Genomic DNA, 12,508 nt, shown 5'->3' on the forward strand with positions numbered 1-12,508 from the left:
TTAGTGTGGTCAGTTTACCGTTTAAACTGTCTCTTTGAGGCATATTTGTGGGAGAATTACTGAATAGAACACCCAGGTATTTATATTCATTCACTACGTTCAGCTTTTGTTTGTTCAAAAACCAGCGATACTGTTTTCTTAGTTTTGACTTATATCTCCCCAATTCCATCACTTGTGTTTTCTCCAAGTTTAAGATAAGATTATTCCCGGTGACATACTGGTCCAATTTATCAAGCATGTTCTGTAGGCCACTCGGCGTTTGCGAAATGAGAACTAAATCGTCCGCATATAAGAGCCATGCAATGGTCTGATTCCCAAGTTTAGGAGCATCGTTCACTACATTGCTGAGTTCGTTGCCTAGGTCAAATATAAACAAATTAAAAAATGTAGCAGCAAGAACACATCCTTGTTTCAGGCCTCGTTGGGTTAAGATCTCTTTAGATAGTAGCCCTTCAAGGTTCAATTTAACCCTCATTGAGGTATTAGAGTGGAGTAAATATATTAAATATACAAGCGAAGGTGGACACCCAAATTTTAATAATTTCTCGAATAGCAGATTCCGATCTACGGAGTCAAACGCTACTCGAAAATCAACATAAGCTAAGTAGATTGGTTGATTTCTTGATGCATACAGCTCTTTAATTGCATTAAGAGTCGTTATGTTAATACTGGTGCCAAGGCCTGCTACAAATCCAGTTTGAAATGGATCACGCCGATTCTCTTCTGACGCCCAGTTATTAAGATCTCTCAGAATAATTCTACTAAATATCTTACCCGGGGCGTCGAGAAGAGAAATCGGACGGTAACTCGCAGGATTCGCTCGGTCTCCCTTCTTATAGACTGGTACAGTAATGGCCTTGCACCATGATGGAGGAACTGCTTGTTTTATCTGCACGGCTTGAAAGACATCATACAAAATAGATGCCCATAATTCTGGATTCTGTTTTAATACAAAATTTGATAGACCGTCTGGTCCTGGGGCTCTTGATGAGCTTGCTTTGTTTATATAGAATAGCACATCCTCTTTATCGAAATTAATTTGAAAAGATGGGTTAATTAATTCGAAATTGGGTTGTGAAATTTTTTTAGTTGGAGGTTTGTATATGTTAGAAAAGTAGGTCAACCACTTCTCCTCCGATACACCATTAAGTTGAACTATTGATTGAGTATCAGCTACTACATTATTTAACAACTTCCAAATTTGCGATGTATTTTTAGTTTTAGCCACCTGTAGCCACTTTTCACCATCATGTTGGAACATAGCTGCCTTATTGCCCCGAACCCAGTTCTTATAGTTAGTCTTCAATTTGCGTAATGCAGACTCTCGATAATGTACCGATAAGAGGGCTATCTGCCTTTTCCGTTTTCGGTAATGAGCTTTCCTCTCTCTGATGCTCTGATCAAATACATGAGTATGACACCTATTACCATTTCCAATACCTGGGGCTGAAACCGAGGCAAAGAGATGCATTTTGTCATGATAATTAGGTGAATTCATGCCTCTCTTCAGGCGGTGATGGTCACCTGTTACACTAGACGCAAAAGCTTGTAGTGCATCACATGACCATTGTAGCCTGTTCCGTTGGGGATTTATGACCAGACCATTCAGTTGATACTGACAGTATCGAGGTTCAATCTTGACCTGTATTGAAAACTCAGCCCTCAGCATCCAATGATCACTTGCAGAGGTTGGTATTACCTTAAACTCAGATAATTTCTCAAATAACCTTCTATCAACATACATATAATCAATTGTAGCATTTTGAGCCCCACAAGTCCAAGTATAAGATGGTGGATTATCAGTGTCAACTGCTCCATTTAACATTATTAAATCCCAGGTGTTAATAAACATCATCCATTGGGAAACCCGGTCCATATTTCTTTTCTTAGTTGGTGTCAACAGATGTAAATTCAGATCCCCGGCTAATATAACATGCGTAATCTCTGTGCTGGTTATAGTATCTTCTATCAGTGCATTCGAATCATTAAAAAAAGTAGAGGTTAAAATTGCAATTGGATTCCAGTATACATTAATAACTAGGAATTTCAATTCATGGAACATTATTATTGAACATTGCAGATAAGGATTAGGGTTAGGCCCTTCTGAAATTATACTTGTCGTGGTCATTTTAGAGATAGTTGTCAACCCTCACATAGGTCTGCCTTTTTGTCCTTTGATAGCTGGGACTAAGTGGACATAGTGGTTATCCCAGGATAGTGGGACAGTTAGCCAGGTTTCTTGCATAAGAATTAAATCGCACTCTTCTAAGCAACCACTCACGCTTCCTCAGCTTTGTTCTTCGTTCCAAAAAAAGAAGGGGACCTTAGAACTTGTATAGATTATCGCGCCCTGAACCAGATCACTTTTAAGAATAGATATCCGTTACCTTTGATCCCTGAACTCCTGGACCAAGTCAGAAAAGCATGCATATATACAAAGCTGGATCTTAGAGGAGCCTACCACTTGGTACGAGTAAAAGAGGGCGTTGAATGGAAGACGGCCTTCCGCACCAAGTATGGGCTATTTGAATATCAGGTCATGCCCTTCGGACTTTGCAATGCCCCGGCCGCCTTTCAATATTTTATGAACGATGTCCTCAGAGAGCTCATAGATGTGTGTGTTGTTGTTTACATTGACGACATCCTCGTTTATTCTTCATCGGAAACTGAACATCGGAAACACGTGAAAATGGTCCTCGAGAGATTGCGTCAACACAAATTTTCGCTAAGTTGGAAAAATGTGTTTTCAACGTGACTGAAGTTGAATTCTTGGGATTCATATTATCACCTAGCGGAGTGCGTATGGATTCAAAGAAGGTTGATGCAATTCTCAAATGGCCATCGCCATCCTCCGTAAAAGGTGTTCAAAGCATGTTAGGCTTCGCTAACTTTTACCGCAGGTTTATCCCCGAATTCTCTCGAATAGTCCAGCCCATCAACGCATTGTTAAAGAAAAACAAACGTTTTGAATGGTCTACCGAGGCGGAACAAGCTTTCCAGAATTTGAAGTCTAGATTTATCTCTGCACCGATCTTAAAACATCCTCGCCCAGAACTCCCCTACATCGTTGAAACTGATGCTTCGAGCCTTGCCATGGGGGCAGTTCTATCACAAAAGGACCCAGTAACCAATCAGTTGCATCCCGTGGCATTTTGGTCCCGCAAATTCTTGCCTCCTGAAATCAATTACACTATTACTGATAAGGAACTTCTAGCTATCAAGTCCGCCTTTAAGGCTTGGCGGCATTATCTTCTGGGGGCCCGACACACCGTTACTGTGATTACAGATCACCGAAACCTGCAATATTTGAAAACCGCAAAAGCTCAATCCTCTAGGTAACTCAGTTGGGCACTATTCTTTGCCGAGTTTGACTTCATAATTACCTATCGACCTGGTACAAAAAACGGTAAAGCTGATGCCCTTTCTCGGATGGGAGTGGAAGAACATTTGATCAATCCTAAACCTGTACCTATCATTCCCGAACAAAGAATTCTAGGTGTAATCGCCACACAATCCATAGAGGAAGTTAAGGATAAAGCCAGGCTACTGGTAATTCCAGCAGACATACAGAATTGGCATCTGCAGGGAAAGGACTTTACGGTGAAGGACAACCTATTATATTTCCAAGAACGGTTATACCTGCCCAGCACAGATTTACAGAAAAAGGTAATCTCTTGTTATCACGATTCTTTAATGGAAGGACATCCCGGTATGACCAAGACCTCGGAAAAGATCAAGCACTACTTCTGGTGGCCGTCTTGGAAAAAAGATATCAGAGACTTTATAATGTCCTGTGGAGTATGCGCCCAAAACAAGAGTCAAAAGGAAAAACCAGCTGGCCTCTTACACCCTATTGACATCCCGCCTCGCCCTTGGCATACGCTTTCTATGGACTTCATCACCGATCTACCTCCATGTTCCGGATACAATACGATCCTAGTAATCGTAGACCTATTCTCATTCCACTCAAAGGCTTACCAACAGCAGCAACTCTGGCCCAAGAATTTCTCGAAAACATCGTCCGACTGCACGGTTTTCCTTCAGTTCTAATTTCGGATCGAGGTAGTCAATTTATTTCTCATTTTTGGCGAAGTTGCTGTCGGTCGGCTCAAATTGATGTGAGACTTTCAACCAGCCACCACCCTCAAACCGACGGACAAACCGAGAGGACCAATCAAACTCTGGAACAGTATTTGCACTGCATGCTACAACAAACTGAAAACACTTGGAAAGATATCCTTTGGATAGCCGAATATGCCTACAATAACTCTGTCCACTCGGGAACTGGGAAGACCCCGTTTTTTCTTTTATACGGTAGTCACCCTCGAACCTTGGAGTTGGATCCACTCCAAGATCTTGGAACACCAGCAGTAGACCACCTGCATTCTACAATCACCCAAGCCTTTAAGGAAGCCGTTTCTCACCTTCAAAGGGCTAAAGAACAATACAAGAAAGGAGCAGACCAACATCGGAAGGAAGCCCCCCAATATCAAGTAGGAGATCAAGTCTGGTTATCCACCAAATATCTACCTCTAAAAGGACCACACACATTCAACCCAAGATACCTTGGTCCCTATTCCATCACTACCATAGTAAATCCAGTAGCGGTCAAGTTGGACTTGCCCCCTCACATGAAGATACATCCGGTCTTCCACGTCTCTCTATTAAAACCAGTGCAACCTCAAACCCGACTAACTACATCTCCAAAACCTATTCTAGTTGATGGAGAACGCGAGTTTGAAGTCAAAAGCATCCTGGATTCCAAGATCTCCAAATCTAAACTATTTTACCTGATTGACTGGAAAGGCTACGGTCCCCAAGAAAGATCCTGGGAACCTGCAGAATATGTCCACACGCCTCGTCTAATCAAAAGATTTCATCGAACATTTCCTAACAAGCCCAAACCCCCGGAGAAGCCCGGTTTGGGAGGGGCCTTGAGGGGGGGGGTGCTGTCATGATCTCTGCTTCCAAAAGATCAGGACTTGCCCGACTCCCTTGGAAGCAGACCCATAACCCCGGTTCCGAGTGCCAGCCAGTCCCAATTGGGACCTTTTGGACCCTGTCCTGGCGCCAGTGGCACCAGGCTCATAAAGATGCCCAGTCCCAGCGCTGGAAGCGCCGGGCTCATAATGCCTGGGTGGATTTACCTGCAGCAGACCATGCTGCTTACTTACCTGCCAGTTGAACCCCTGATCCTCTTCTGTTTGGGACTACTTTTCCTGTTGGGTGGGGCAGGAGCCACTCCCTAGTTTCAGAACACTGGAACTCTTCTGGAAAGCAGGAACTCTTTTCTTACCTAGGCGTGGCTGTGGAAGGAGACACCTAAGCACTACAGGAGGCTATTTAAACCACACCCGATGGATGAATCTTGCTTTGTGTTATTCTGCATTCTCTGCAGCAGAATGCTCATCGTGTCTTCTGCTTCTGATCCTGGGCCTAAGGGAACAAAGGCTTACCATCCTGGAATCCAGTCTTCAGCAGCACCTGTAAAGACAAAGAAAGAACAGGTTAGCACTACGGTCTTCAGTGGCAGCGCATCTCTTACCTGGTCCATCGGCTGTCACCAACGCCTTGCGCTGCATTCCTGCATCTGAAAGACAAAGACTTACCTACTCTTCGCATGCTCCGGAGGTCTTCGCACTGCATTCCGGCATCTGAAAGACAAAAGCTTACCAGCTCTTCGCACGCTCCGGAGGCCTTCGGCGCTGCATCCCGCATCTGAAAGACAAAAGAAGGTGCGTTTAAAGACATTGGGCAACTTTATTACTCACGTGCCATTACTCCTTCCCACGCCGAATCCAGTGGGTATTCCAGCACCCTTCAGCTTCTCTAAAGCTCCGAACTTGTACCTGCAAGATAAAAGGGACAGTTAGTGCGCATCGTGAAGCAGGCTACAAGCGCTTACTTACGTGCTTCCAGGCGCTTCTATTCCTCACGCGGGTTCGATCCTCAACTCTCATCAGCCCGCCATCCGCCATCGCCGGAACCCTGCAAAACAAGAGATATCATTACAAAAGACTTTTTAAGACATTTGAAGTGCCCAGAACTTACCGTTCATGCAGTTAACAACGGACAGCAGTCCTCTGAGGTCAAGAGGCCTGCACCCTTATCCAGTGAAGAAACTGGTTACGGCACCCAGCCCCGAGGCAGATGGAGAGCTCGGCGTTCACTTACCTAAGGTGAGGGCATTAACCTTTGGGGTTCTACAGGAGAAGAGAAAGGGAAGAGGAGAGAGGCACCCAGTAACCCCAGTTCATTAATCCCATATTTTCTATCTGCAGACATCTTACTCTTCGAGTCAGACATACAGTGCACAGAGGTCCAGCCCAAAGAGCCAACCGTGTGTTACACATCACCTTTGAAGATACGGCATTCACCCAGTCAAGACCGGCGCCTCTGCGGGAATCAGGTGAGCGTTACAATATGTGTGACAAAGTGGCCCATACAAATGACGAGATCGCTATCAAATACAAATCCCACAAAGTTTTGATTTGTAGGGATCTGAACGATAATTGCACACCACACAGTACACCAGAGGGACCAGATGAAGACAAATCGTCTGCTACAACTAGGGGTCGGGCGTGGAATTCGATTATGAAATCTAGAAATCTTCTGAACACGGCCACTGTTACGCAGCAAGTTTCGCTGATACCGACATGGGATTACATCTTTGCCTCCGAATCGGTTTTTCATAACATAATTGCCTTTGAAGTTATCAAAACCAAGTACAGCGACCACAATCTACTAAATCTCACTTGCAGAAGTAAATGGCCCATATCTCAGTATTACGACACCGTCATTGAGACTAACTCTCAAAACACCCGGCTTCGTATGATCGCCTCTGATGTCCATAAACTTGCTGATCAATTCTGCATCTTAACGTCTGATACATCGAGAACGTTAATGGCAAGATCGAGTTATATCCCTCTCCTTCTTCCTTTCAAAAAACCAAGGAAAATCTGTAATCACCTTCCCATTCAGCACACTCATGAATACAACACAGCCTTAGCCAGCAAACAGCGATCATTGAGAAAACTAAAGAGAGAGGCAGCGAATATGAATCAACCAATACTTTGGGAAAAACTTTCGGTAGAAACAAGACTCTATAAACAATGGCTGAGAAACTCAAGAGATGCAATATACCAGTCAGACGCCGAGGAGATGTTGAAGGCTCTGGCAAATAAAACATCTCGAGACTTCTGGTCTTTAATCAACAAATCAAACAAACTCCAAAACTCACAGATGATAAATCCAGAACCTGAAGGAAAATGGACCGCCCATTTTCTGAAACTGTTTGAGCCAATAAATGGAATTAACAACGAACCCGAAAAACAACAGGACTCAGTCTGGGTGGATCTGACAGAGATCGACGAGATCAAATCAATCATTTTGAAACTGAAATCGTCTAGAGCCCCAGGCCCTGATGGGCTTGTGAACTGCGATCTCAAACAACATCTGGACGAATGAGCCAATCTTATTAGTTCAATCTTCAAAGTTTGTCGAGAAACCCAAACCATTCCAGACTCATGGAAAAAAGCTCCGATCATTCCGATCTTTAAAAAGGGAGCCAGAGACGACCCTCTGAACTATGGGCCAATAGCCTTGCTGGACGTCATTGGAAAGGTTTTCGCCCCACAATCCTGCTAAGCCATTTTCGTAATTGGGCTGCTACTGCTGGATGTTCAGATTTCCTGCAAACAGGATTCCAAAAAAATGCGAGTACGAGTGCGAATAAACTATGTCTGAACTTACTCAAAGACAGAGTTTTGACTGGTTCCCCTCGGATGTTCCTGGCATTTGTTGATCTGTCTGAAGCATTTGATAGAGTGGACAGACACAAACTATGGTCCAAACTCAAGTCCTGGAAATGTCTTGAGGGTATTTTGGACCCGATAATCAACCTCCACTCAAACACCAGTATAAAAGTCCGCTTAAACAACCAAGGTTTAACGTCCACCAGTATACCGAGTTCGCGTGGAGTAAAACAGGGATGCCCTCTGGCTCCCGCCTTGTTCATATCTTTCCTCTGAGATTTTAAAGAGACTCAATCTACCATAAGATCTTTTCCACCCAAAATAGGCACTACTCAGGTCCCGAGACTTTTATACGCAGACGACCTGATAGTGCTTGATCAGACCCAGGTCGGGTTGCAATGACAATTGGACAACCTGTCAGCCTATACTACCGAAAACAACTTGGAAATCAACAAAACAAAAACCAAGATAATGATTTTCCAAAAACCAGGGACAAAAAAGAAAGAGGCTTTCACCTGGTTCCTCAATGACACCAAAATAGAACTGGTTGAGTCTTTCAAGTATCTTGGTGTACAACTCGACAGTACGAAGTGGGCCAGGAATCTGCAAAACGACCTATGGGCGAAGGCAAAGAATCTAGCTGCTCAATTGAGAGCAGTTGATCGAAAATTCGGCAAATTATCTCTACAACCAGCCATCACCTTTTACAAGTCCAAGCTTATTCCCTCGCTTACATATGGCATGGATGCTACCCCGTCTATTCCTCCGGGCATTTGGCTTAAACTCGAAGGATTTATCTGGAGATCTGTCCTGGGCTTATCCAATTCCACCGCTGTAGCTCCGATATGAGGGGTACTTGGCCTTGTCTCCCTAAAAGCTGTGGTGGATATCACCTCACTACAGCTTTACAGGAAAGTCATTCATTCAGAGAGCCTTGAAATCTATCGCATGATCGGGGAAGAGATTGAAAAGGGCAATAACCGGACCATGACCAAATGGGCTATGGATCAAAACCTGAAACTACAGGAAATTGCATGCAGCAAGGAAGATCTGAAGAATAATCCTGCTAGGATCAAATCCAAAATGCAACATTCAGAATGGATCCTGACTACGGAAAAAACAGCACGCAACAAACTCCTAGCCCATCTTCCAATGACCATTAACAAACTAAAAGAACCAATGACATATTGTAAGAGATATCCTAATAAATCATTGATGAGAATCTTCTTAAAAGTCCGCCTCAACGTTCTGGCGACGCAGGAAATTCTTGCGATCAGAACAGGATCTATGGTAAAAGCCTGTAGGCTGTGTAAAAACCCTGAAGAAACAGAATCCATCAGGCATCAGCTAATGAGCTGTCCCGCCCTGCAACAAGCAAGGATCGCCTTTTTCAGCCCTCTGACTGTAAATTCGTTTGTGGGTAATGAAGAAATCTGGTGGAATCGTTTAATCACTGGGGACAAGACACAATGGCACACGGCGTCTGCTAAACTTTTGAATTTAGCGATCGAAAAAATTAAATTGAACATTGCCATCTGACTTTCGTACATCCCTTTTGGTGGAAGCACTGTTTTGTTCTTGTCCCCTTGGTGATGTCTATCATGAACTTTTCTTTCGTGCTACCGAAATGTTTTTTGAGTCCTTGTAAAAATCTTATTTTGATTATATACAAGTAATAAAAATAAATAAATAAATATAGGTGACATCAAAATTAATATTGCAGATACATATACTTGGTGGCATCATACACAAACCACACATACAAAAAGAAGTGCATGCAAATTATTTAATAAAGTAACATTGGGTATGCATGCCATCTATTTGTCCATTATGCTCTTGTTAGCTGTACCAAGGAACAGAATATGACTATTTTCTTCAGGCCACAAATATGGTTCAATTGTTTTATCATTAATACATTTGTCATCTGATTAATGTAACTGAAGATGACAGGGTTTTAACAATGACACTGCTATAATAAGTAAGGACATTTACTAAAAATGAATTTGCATGGTGGCAACAAACACAAATCGTGCATGTATAAAAATAAACCAGCTGGAACCATAGCGGGCTCATTGGTTAACATTACTGCACAGTGCAGGAACCTGTCCTGGCTACAGTACTACTGAGGTCTCATTCCTTTAGCACCTCCTTCTAGGCTTCCACACCATGGCCCAGAGCAACTGGCAAGCAACAATTTAGGGTGCAGTGAACAACATGTTTCTCCCGAGCTACACGTTGGTGATCCCTGGTCTATCTGATACCTTCAGGGACTATAACCAGATGAGTGCAAAGACGGTAACCCCCTCAGTGACCAAGTCATGAGGCTAATTGTTTCATCAACTGTAAATAACCTCTGCACGTGTATTGTGTATATGTTTGTAGTAATGTACTTGCTAAAATGTAAATAAAAGCAATGGAGTGAAATGAAAAGTCAAATTCATTAAGGCACTAGCTTAGCAGTGATTCAAACCCATTTACCAATGCTAGTCTGTTTTCTAAGGTTGAGAGTCCTAAGCAATGCAACCCACAAGTATAACCCTTTAGAACTATATGTAAGCTTCATCACAGACATATCTTCATACGTTACCATGTACTTGAACAACATCTTGCACATGGGCACCTTGGTTTCCATTTGGCTCTACCCCTTGGAGAGAGTTGGGAGGGCCTTTAGTTTCTCTTTATCCCTATCAACAATGGAAAAAGAAAGTAATCAGCCAGAAGACACTCAATGAGACAACACGTCTCATATCAGGGCAACATATCGATCGTGAGTAGGGCAATATTATAAATGACAATGACAAATACTGTAATCAGGACTAGATATAGAAGGTGTGAGTACATTCTAGTTATTGAACAAAAATACAAATAGTATTTAGACTGTAGCTTAATGTGAGTTTCTTCCCAAAGAACAGGTCATTTAGCCATGTCCGTTCTCGCAGAGGGGTACCTATGACTATTTTTTGATTGATTAAGGAACTCAGGTTTAGTCACCTTAAGCTTCCTAGGGTCATACAAACGTGGACCCCTTGCTCACTGTGCTCAGAGAGGTACAACTCCACCTCACTGATGAGGCCCAACAAGACTGAAACATGTGCCGGGGGTTGCTGTTGATACTCTTGTTCAGAAGGGAATTGCCATAGCATTTCAGTGCTGGACTGCCCATGTGGGCGGGACAAAGACTGATGTGCAAATGGTAATTTTCCATCCCTGGGTCTGATCACGAGTTGGGCGGTAGCCCTAAATGCGGTGGTAACAACGTTACCACCCCATTTATGAGTTGCCCAATCTAGAGTTTGGTGTGTTTACCCCCAGCGCATTTCTGTGGCAGTTACCGCTGGCGGTATTACTGCACAGTAATTGCACTGATAATTCCCAGTTGGGAAAGTTAGCACCCAACCCGTGATCCGGTGGTAATACTGCTGGACGGGTGGGTGCTAACCCTAATAAAATTGGGTGGTATCACAGCCGGGATACCACCCAACTCGTGATCAGGCCCGCATGTGAAAGGTACAGTGAGTTTAAGTGTGGCTGCAGACTCTCGAGTGGGTACCTTCCCAAAGAACAGGTCATTTAGACATGTTAATTCATGCAGTGGGGATATTTTTTGCTTAATGTTTCGAAATGTGTTTAATAGTGTACCCTATATGCCATCGACAATGATTGTAGTAATTTGGAAGAATATTCATTTTGAGTGAATCTGACACTTTGCAATAAGTCAGTATAGTTCATTTTGCATGTCCCTTCTAATCTTTCCTATTACCTTCCCCATCCATTTTAATTTGCATCTTAGTGCAAATGATATGCCTACTGATGTAAAACTGCGTGATTTCTATAGCTAGAATTTCTGGATCCAGAAAGGAGTTCTAACTCCAAGAATTGGTATAGCATTTGGGTATGATTGCTTCCTCGACCACAACTATTGCTACTATGCGAATTCGATTTCTCCTCCCAGACCGGAATTAGCAGGATTTTATAGAATTAAATCACATTATTTGTTTTTCAGAGACCTGGTCCTTGCAGCTGTGTTTGGAACCTGGTCATCTTAATTCCTTAAATGCCTTTTTGCATAGACTTGCATAATAGCCTGGCAGTTAATTGTGGACTTCCACAAAAACAAAACAAAAAAAACCTGAGCGGTCGCCCAAGTGGTGGGTTTACCACCTGTACTGGTATATCAGTGAGGGTGAAAGTGGAAATGTTAAACTCTGGTTCACAGAATGTATTGTTTCTGAAGACTGTGTGTGATAAATACTTAACGTTTCTGTATAAAATCTATATCCGACCTACTGTGTGTCATCAAGGATATTTTAAAATGAACATCTAGAGACCCTTTTTCACCTCCATTAATTATAGATATAATCCAAAGCGTGAAGCCATTATAATAGTCCTCAGTGACTTGAGTACCCAATTTGAACCCCTCTTTATTATTATTATTATTTATTGAGCACAGATGTAGCTTTGGAAAGCAACGGAGCGCTTTACACTTATAGCGTGAAGAACAAGGTTAGGAAGCAAAGAAACAAGGGAGCTGTTATCTAACAACAGGAAAGGGAGGGCATTTGCCAGTAATGGGTGTACAAGTAGTTAGGGGAGGAAACAGTGGGGATCTGATCACTAAGCCTCAGGTATGGTGGGCAGTGGATGGTGTATGGACCTAGGTGTTAGAAAGGAGACATTCTTTAAAGAGGAGGCTCTGAGCTGCTTCCTGAACTGTAGAACTGAAGGGGCGAATTGGATGTTGATGGGAAGGAGGT

This window comes from Ambystoma mexicanum, chromosome 11 (assembly GCF_040938575.1).
Source record: "Ambystoma mexicanum isolate Mex_15411 chromosome 11, UKY_AmexF1_1, whole genome shotgun sequence".
NCBI classification, from domain to species: Eukaryota; Metazoa; Chordata; class Amphibia; order Caudata; family Ambystomatidae; genus Ambystoma; species Ambystoma mexicanum.